An 8,321-nucleotide genomic window follows, 5' to 3' on the forward strand; every position below is an offset into this window, starting at 1 on the left:
GATAAATAACACGAGATCGATGTACTGAGGTATGTTAGCGCTTCAGTTTAGCCACCTTCACCTAAGCAAAAACAACACAGAGCAATCTTGGACACATATGCACATCTGTGGCTGCCAGAGTGTCTGCTAATATTTGTCTATATCGAGTGAAGACAGTAACCACAACTATCCAACCGCCAAGTGGCTCTCATCAGCAGAGACTGCTATTTTTATGGTTCAAATGGTTCAAATGGCTCTGAGCACTATGGGACTTAACATCTGTGGTCATCAGTCCCCTAGAACTTAGAACTAATTAAACCTGACTAACTTACGGACATTACACACATCCATGCCCGAGGCAGGATTCGAACCTGCGACCGTATCAGTCGCGCGGTTCGGGATTGAGTTCCTGAACCACTTGACCACTGCGGCCGGCTGCTATTTTTATGTTGGTGGCTACTAAAGTCACGCCCATGGCGTCAGATAAGGTCTGTGTCAGAATTACAGGTGTATTATGAATAAAATTCATATAATTTAAGCTATACTGCTTGCCAATTATGCAGATATTTCAGATATTCAAATGTGTGTGAATTCCTAAGGGACCAAACTGCTGAGGTCATCGGACTCTAGACTTACACACTACTTTAATCTAACTCACGCTGAGAACAACACAGACACCCATGCCCGAGGGAGGACTCGAATCTCCGGCGAGAGGGGCCATGCAGTCCGTGACATGGCGCCTCAAACCAAGCGGCCACTCCGCTCGGCGCAGATATTTCAACCCATCCAAATCGTAGTGGAAGTCCCTCACAAATTACAGGTTCTGATCGCACCCATGTTGCGGTTTTAATGTACATATTAAATTGGACTGGAAGGCGGTGGAAAGCTAAACGTACAAAAATAAATATCATCAAAAAATCCATACTTATCATAAAAATGTATGTATGTATGTTCCTCGTCCCCTCGTAAAACACTAATCGAGTTCATAAAATTTGGCACACATATCAGTTACTGTCTGGAAATAATCACTGTGGCAGTGAGAACCACACATCCCTCAAAGGGGCGGAGTAAAAGAGGAGCGAAGCGCACGGCGTCCAAACGGCCAGAGTATATTCACCTGGTATTCTAGAATGAGAGCGCGTGGTTATTTCCAGCAAACTTAACACATAATTTCAATCCTTTAAGAGACTTTTTTCTCGCTGACAGCCCCCACAAAATTTTAAAACTTATTTTGCCGTGTCGGGTATAACATTTCACTTTATTGCATATTTACTGTTAACACTCCTTGTAACACATTTTGCAGACATCACTGATGTATGCCACTAGAAGTACCAGCAGACGTACATCACTGTACGACCAACAATTCAGGAGATATGACCCCATAAACACAAAGATGTGAGAAAAACAGTCGCGTCACAGGTGATCATTCGATTTATTACTTCTTTGACACTACCTCTATTTCTAATACATTTTGCAGACGGTATCCAATAGAGGAAGATAGAGATTGGAATGCATCCAGCAAATAATTGAGGACGTAGGTTGAAAGTGCTGTTGTGAAGTGAAGTGGTTGGCACAGGACAGGATTTCGTGGCGGACCGCATCGAATGAGTCAGAAGACTGACGACTCAATTAAAAAAAAAATCCACATATGACACTGGGTGTACCTGCAAAATTATATCGTTTTACGACACATGGTTCAGGATATATGACGCAATAAACATTGAGCTCCGTGAAAACGAAATTGCAGTGCGAAATTCGCCACACATAAAAATTATATATGTTCACGAATATGTGCGAAATATATGTGAAATACACTACTGGAAATGGAAAAAAGAACACATTGACACAGGTGTGTCAGACCCACCATACTTGCTCCGGACACTGCGAGAGGGCTGTACAAGCAATGATCACACGCACGGCACAGCGGACACACCAGGAACCGCCGTGTTGGCCGTCGAATGGCGCTAGCTGCGCAGCATTTGTGCACCGCCGCCGTCAGTGTCAGCCAGTTTGCCGTGGCATACGGAGATCCATCGCAGTCTTTAACACTGGTAGCATGCCGCGACAGCGTGGACGTGAACCGTATGTGCAGTTGACGGACTTTGAGCGAGGGCATATAGTGGGCATGCGGGAGGCCGGGTGGACGTACCGCCCGAATTGCTCAACACGTGGGGCGTGAGGTCTCCACAGTACATCTATGTTGTCGCCAGTGGTCGGCGGAAGGTGCACGTGCCCGTCGACCTGGGACCGGACCGCAGTGACGCACAGATGCACGCCAAGACCGTAGGATCCTACGCAGTGCCGTAGGGGACCGCACCGCCACTTCCCAGCAAATTAGGGACACTGTTGCTCCTGGGGTATCGGCGAGGACCATTCGTAACCGTCTCCATGAAGCTGGGCTACGGTCCCGCACACCGTTAGGCCGTCTTCCGCTCACGCTCCAACATCGTGCAGCCCGCCTCCAGTGGTGTCGCGACAGGCGTGAATGGAGGGACGAATGGAAACGTGTCGTCTTCAGCGATGAGAGTCGCTTCTGCCTTGGTGCCAATGATGGTCGTATGCGTGTTTGGCGCCGTGCAGGTGAGCGCCACAATCAGGACTGCATACGACCGAGGCACACAGGGCCAACACTCGGCATCATGGTGTGGGGAGCGATCTCCTACACTGGCCGTACACCTCTGGTGATCGTCGAGGGGACACTGAATAGTGCACGGTACATCCAAACCGTCATCGAACCCATCGTTCTACCATTCCTAGGCCGGCAAGGGAACTTGCTGTTCCAACAGGACAATGCACGTCCGCATGTATCCCGTGCCACCCAACGTGCTCTAGAAGGTGTAAGTCAACTACCCTGGCCAGCAAGATCTCCGGCTCTGTCCCCCATTGAGCATGTTTGGGACTGGATGAAGCGTCGTCTCACGCGGTCTGCACGTCCAACACGAACGCTGGTCCAACTGAGGCGCCAGGTGGAAATGGCATGGCAAGCCGTTCCACAGGACTACATCCAGCAGCTCTACGATCGTCTCCATGGGAGAATAGCAGCCTGCATTGCTGCGAAAGGTGGATATACACTGTACTAGTGCCGACATTGTGCATGCTCTGTTGCCTGTGTCTATGTGTCTGTGGTTCTGTCAGTGTGACCATGTGATGTATCTGATCCCAGGAATGTGTCAACAAAGTTTCCCCTTCCTGGGACAATGAATTTGACGGTGTTCTTATTTCAATTTCCAGAAGTGTATATCTGATATTTGCGTACGTGGTTAAATTTATCGGTAAACTGTTTCTCCTAAGCCCCTGCAACGATTTCGACCAAGTTTGGTACACACGTAACATACTGTCTGGAAATAAATACTCTGGAGATAAGATCCAGCATCCTTCCACGAGGATGATGATGACAACATGGAGAGGTTCAAATGGCTCTGAGCACTATGGGACTCAACTGCTGTGGTCATTAGTCCCCTAGAACTTAGAACTACTTAAACCTAACCAACCTAAGGACATCACACACATCCATGCCCGAGGCAGGATTCGAACCTGCGACCGTAGCAGTCGCACGGTTCCGGACTGCGCGCCTAGAACCGCGAGACCACCGCGGCCGGCTAAGATGGAGAGGGAAGAGAGAGGAGTAGATAGACAGGGGGAGGAGGAGGGGGAGGGGGGAGGAGGGTAGCGGTAAGTGGGCAGAGAAGCGGAAGAGACAGAAAGGAAAGAGGAGATGGTGGGCAGAGAAAGGGGATAGCAGGAGATGGACACAGAGGAGAGGGAGTTAGAGGTGGACAGAGACAGGAGGCAGGAGGAGATGGACAGGGAGAGGAAGGAGGTGGAGATGACATAATACGAGATTGGAATATTACACATTCGCCCGACGCAGGCAAAAATCACTCCGAATGTTAGCGTGATGTACAGTATATCAGACAATTCAATTTGCTCAGGGGATTGTATTTTCTTCCGTCGAAGTATTACGAACGACGTAATGTTTTAATTGATGAAAAATTAAAACATCATCTTTTAAGTGACATTTTTTTTATCAGAATCGAGGTGTTTTGACATTCTGTTCTATTTTACCGCAGTTACTTGTGGCGAAAGAAAGCGCTGCATCATTGTGAGAGATGCAGAGACGAGCGTGTGTGCTGGAACGTAGCCAGGTTCACTGCCACGAACGCCTCGTCATCGTAACGCGCTTGGGCGTAGCATACGTAGTATTCCGCCATGATCCAAGTATGAGATTAATAACTGAAATAGCTTTTCCAGACTTTCACATTATGTGCTTCAGTATATTAATGTTAAAACTGTGAAGTTCCAGAATGATCAGATGAATAAGGTTTGCTAAATATCTTGTTTAAAAAATAAATGGCGCTAAATAATGCAGCTAGATAGCTAAAAATTGTTCATAATGTGCAAATGTACACTATGTGACCGAAGTATCCGGACACCTGGTTGAAAATGACGTTCAATTTCGTGGCGCCCTCCATCGGTAACACTGGAATTCATTATTGTGTTGGCCCACCTGTAGACTTGATGACAGCATTCACTTTCGCAGGCGTACGTTCAGTCAGATGTTGCAAGGTTTCTTGGGGAATGGCTGCCCATTCTTCACGAAGTGCTGCACTGAGGAGAGGTGTCGATGTCGGTCGGTGAGGTCTGGCACGAAGTCGGCGTTCCAAAACATCCCAAAGGTGTTCCATAGGATTCAGATCAGAAATTGTGCAGGCCAGCCCATTACAGGGATGTTATTGGCCGTGCATTAGCAACAGCTAATCGATCGTGTTGAAAGATGCTCTTCAACAGTAGGAAGCAAGAAGGAGCGCACAACATCAATGTAGGCCTGTGCACTGATAGTGCCTCGCAGAACAACAAGGGGCGCAACTCCCCCCATGAAAAACACGACCAGTCAATAACATCAACGCCTCCGAGATTCACTGTTGGCACTACACACGCTGGCAGATAATGTACACTGGGCATTCGCCATACCCTGCCATCGGATCGCCTGTGTGATGGTCTGCATAGATGTCTGCCTATTAAACACTACGACCCTCGTCAACTGTCGGCGGTGAGCAGGTCGGCCTTTACGTTTCTGTGCTGTACGTGTCCCTTCACGTATGCACTTCAGTGTCACATAGGGAACAGTGGACCTAAGGATGTTTAGGAGTGTGGAAATATCGCACACAGAAGTATGACACAAGTGACACCCGCTCAGCTGACCACGTTCAAAGTCCGTGAGCTCCACAGAGCGCCCCATTCTGCTCTCTCACGATGTGTAATGACTACTGAAGTCGCTTATATGGAATACCGGGCAGCAGGTGACAGCACAGTGTACCTAATACGACAAACGTATCACATATTGTGTCTCACAATCGAAAGCTATGAGCCTCGGCTTGATCGGAGCAGTATTTTGGTTAAAGGCGGCTTTTTTACGAAAATTGGAAGGCGCTAAATTGTAGGCTGAGATAGACGAAAATTCGTATGTAACCACAGTTTCATATAGAAACATGAAGTACGTGACTCCATTAGGTTACCTCTATGGCTTTTGAAGTAATTTACTAAAAAATCAAATTTGGAACCAAATCGTCCGTATTTACAATAGATTAAGTGCCACTTGTAACTGTTTTAGGAAGTTCTAATTAAAAGCACTCGATTACATTAAGGAAATAACACATCTGTATGAAGTCTCCAACGCTTGAGTGTATATAAGAATCAATACAAGGACTTTAAACAAGTATTCAATCTTCGTTCTAAAGATTCTGGTCGACGAAGTTTAAATGCACTGAAAGTAAAACATTTTCATTAACTAAAGTCCACTTAACTTTAATCATGTAAAAATTATGAATATTGCAAATTGTTACACGACAAAGTTGTTAAACAATACGTGTCCGAGAAAGTGACCATTTAGATGCTGCTGTCTGTGCCCACACCGGTTGTCAGCAGATGTTCCGTTAGCTGGTCCGCAGCTTCAGTACACAAATACGGTTAGAGAGGCAGTGATGGGACACTTTGCACCGAACTGTCAATGTGTTCGCGTCGGTCAAACGCTGGCATACGCTCTGGCTCGGATGACGTCAAAGCTAGGCACCGATTAAACGCACGTTTTAGGAAAAAGTAGGAAGTGAACTCGGGAGGACTGTACACCGTCCTGGATCGTTTAGATTTTGCAAAGAGAAACTGGGCACAGAGAGCTATCGATCTTTCCTCGCCAGTCAATCGCCGGCTTAATCTGTGTCTCGGAGACATCAGACAGCAAGCAAACGCGTCTTCGGGTGAAGTAGGAAATGAATTCGCGAGATCTATGCACCGCTCTGGGTCGCTTAGGTTTCAAGGAGAGACTTTGCACCGACCTATCGATCTTTTCGTGTAAACCAAACGCCGACATACGCAGTGTGTGGATGATTTCACAGCCACGCACCTACCAAATGCGTTTTCTGTAAAAGCAGGATGAGAACTCGCAATGAGTGCACACCGACCTGTATCGCATAGATTTCAAGAAGGTAACCCTCTGTGTGCCACCCGTAACGTTGACAAAACCGCGTGGCAAGTGACGAGATTATCTTCCACTTTTGCGGAGAGCTGTTAACATTGGTGTTTAGAAATCAGGACGATAGACCATTTCACTTGGAACTTGCAGTACAGGTTGCCTCTGAAATGTAAGTAGTGCTGTTTGTGGTAGGGGCAGTATTATTATTATCAGGAATATTACTATGGTCGAGTGTGTGAACTTTTACTGAATACATTAATCAGTGAGAACTCTACACTTTTATTCGTAGGCACAGTTCCTGATCCCGCCGAATAAACAGCGAGTAGGAAGGTTTCCTTTCAGTGAGCGTAGGAATAACTTGCAGTCGGGAAATTACGTTCTCCGTTGCTTTTTGGTTACCCGCGAAATAGTTCTCAGGCTCTTGTAAACGGGGTAAAAGATTATTTAACCCGCCGCCGAACACACTCTTATAGCTTCCATTAGCAAGTTTGTCTTCATAAATCTTGATTAGTACCCTTAAGAAATACTTCAGGATTTTAATGTTTTCTACATTACAAGTCCATATTTAACTATAACAAGTCAAGACCACTAGCACACACTGTTTGTAAGCTTTCCTTTACTGATACGCTGAATACTTGGTTTTCAAAAACTTATTTAGTTAATCAAAAGCACTGTATGCTATATTTTCTGGGGGGGGGGGGGGAGGGAGGAGGTGTGTTATTAGTCTTCTACCATGAATTCCCCTTTCGTTGCAGCCTCTTCAACTCGGGGTAGAACTAGCAACCTACGCCGTCAGTCATTACCTCGGTTTGTAAGAGGTCCATAATTAGAGAACTTGTTACTAATTATGGACCTCTTACAGGTTTTCTCCTACGTCTTTCATCTTCTACAGTTCCATCTTGAGCATTAAATTTATTTCCTGACGTCTTACCACATGTGCTATCATCCTATGCTTCCTTACTGTCACTGATTACAGTGTGTTCCTTTCCTCGCCGATTCTGTGAAGAAGCTCCTGATCCCTCACCTTATCAGCTCACCTAACTTTCAACATTCTTCTGTAGCGTCATATCTCAAATGTTTAGATTCTCTTCTGGGCCGGTTTTCCCGTAGCCTATGAGTCACTGACATTATATTCTGCGCTCCAGACTTACATTCTCAGAATTTTTTCCCATATTGGCGACTGTGTTTAAAACTAGTAGACTTCTTTTGGACATGAATACCTTCTTCGCCTGTGCCATTTTTATGTCCTTGCATCGTCTGTCATATATCCTTCTCCTCACTACCAGTTTATTACTAATTTAATACCAGTTAGATGTCGTTCACCAGCCATGGCTGGACAGACTGCGCCAAGTTTTGAATGGACCTCGTATACTATCTTTGTTGCGAGTGCTATGTTTACGACCTTCATTTCTCTTTCTGTAGGTGTCTTGTTCAGTATTTATGTGAACGAGAAAGTTTCTTGTCTGGAGTGAAGTCTTACATGGAAGTGAAGCATGGACGATAAGAAACTCATACAAGAAGAGAACAGAATTTTTTAACTGTGGTGTTATATAAGAATGCTGGAAGTTATATGGACAGATCGAATAACATCTTAGGAGATACTGAATCGAACTGGGGAATGTAGGTTGCGGTAGCTATGGAGAGATGAAGAGAATTTCCTCAAGCATGGAGAACTGCATCAAACCAGTCTTCGGACAGAAGGCAACAAAATCATAAAGCAAGCCATTTAATCAAACAAAGCAAGTAATTTCTTTTGAAAATACTTGAATGCAGACCCTTAGTATTAACAATGCAAGTGTGACGCTTCATAGTAAAGCTTACTGATATTGAAACCGTTACATGTCTCAAGGAGCAATACTGTGAACATCTTCTT

Source organism: Schistocerca gregaria, chromosome 6, assembly GCF_023897955.1.
Source record: "Schistocerca gregaria isolate iqSchGreg1 chromosome 6, iqSchGreg1.2, whole genome shotgun sequence".
NCBI classification, from domain to species: Eukaryota; Metazoa; Arthropoda; class Insecta; order Orthoptera; family Acrididae; genus Schistocerca; species Schistocerca gregaria.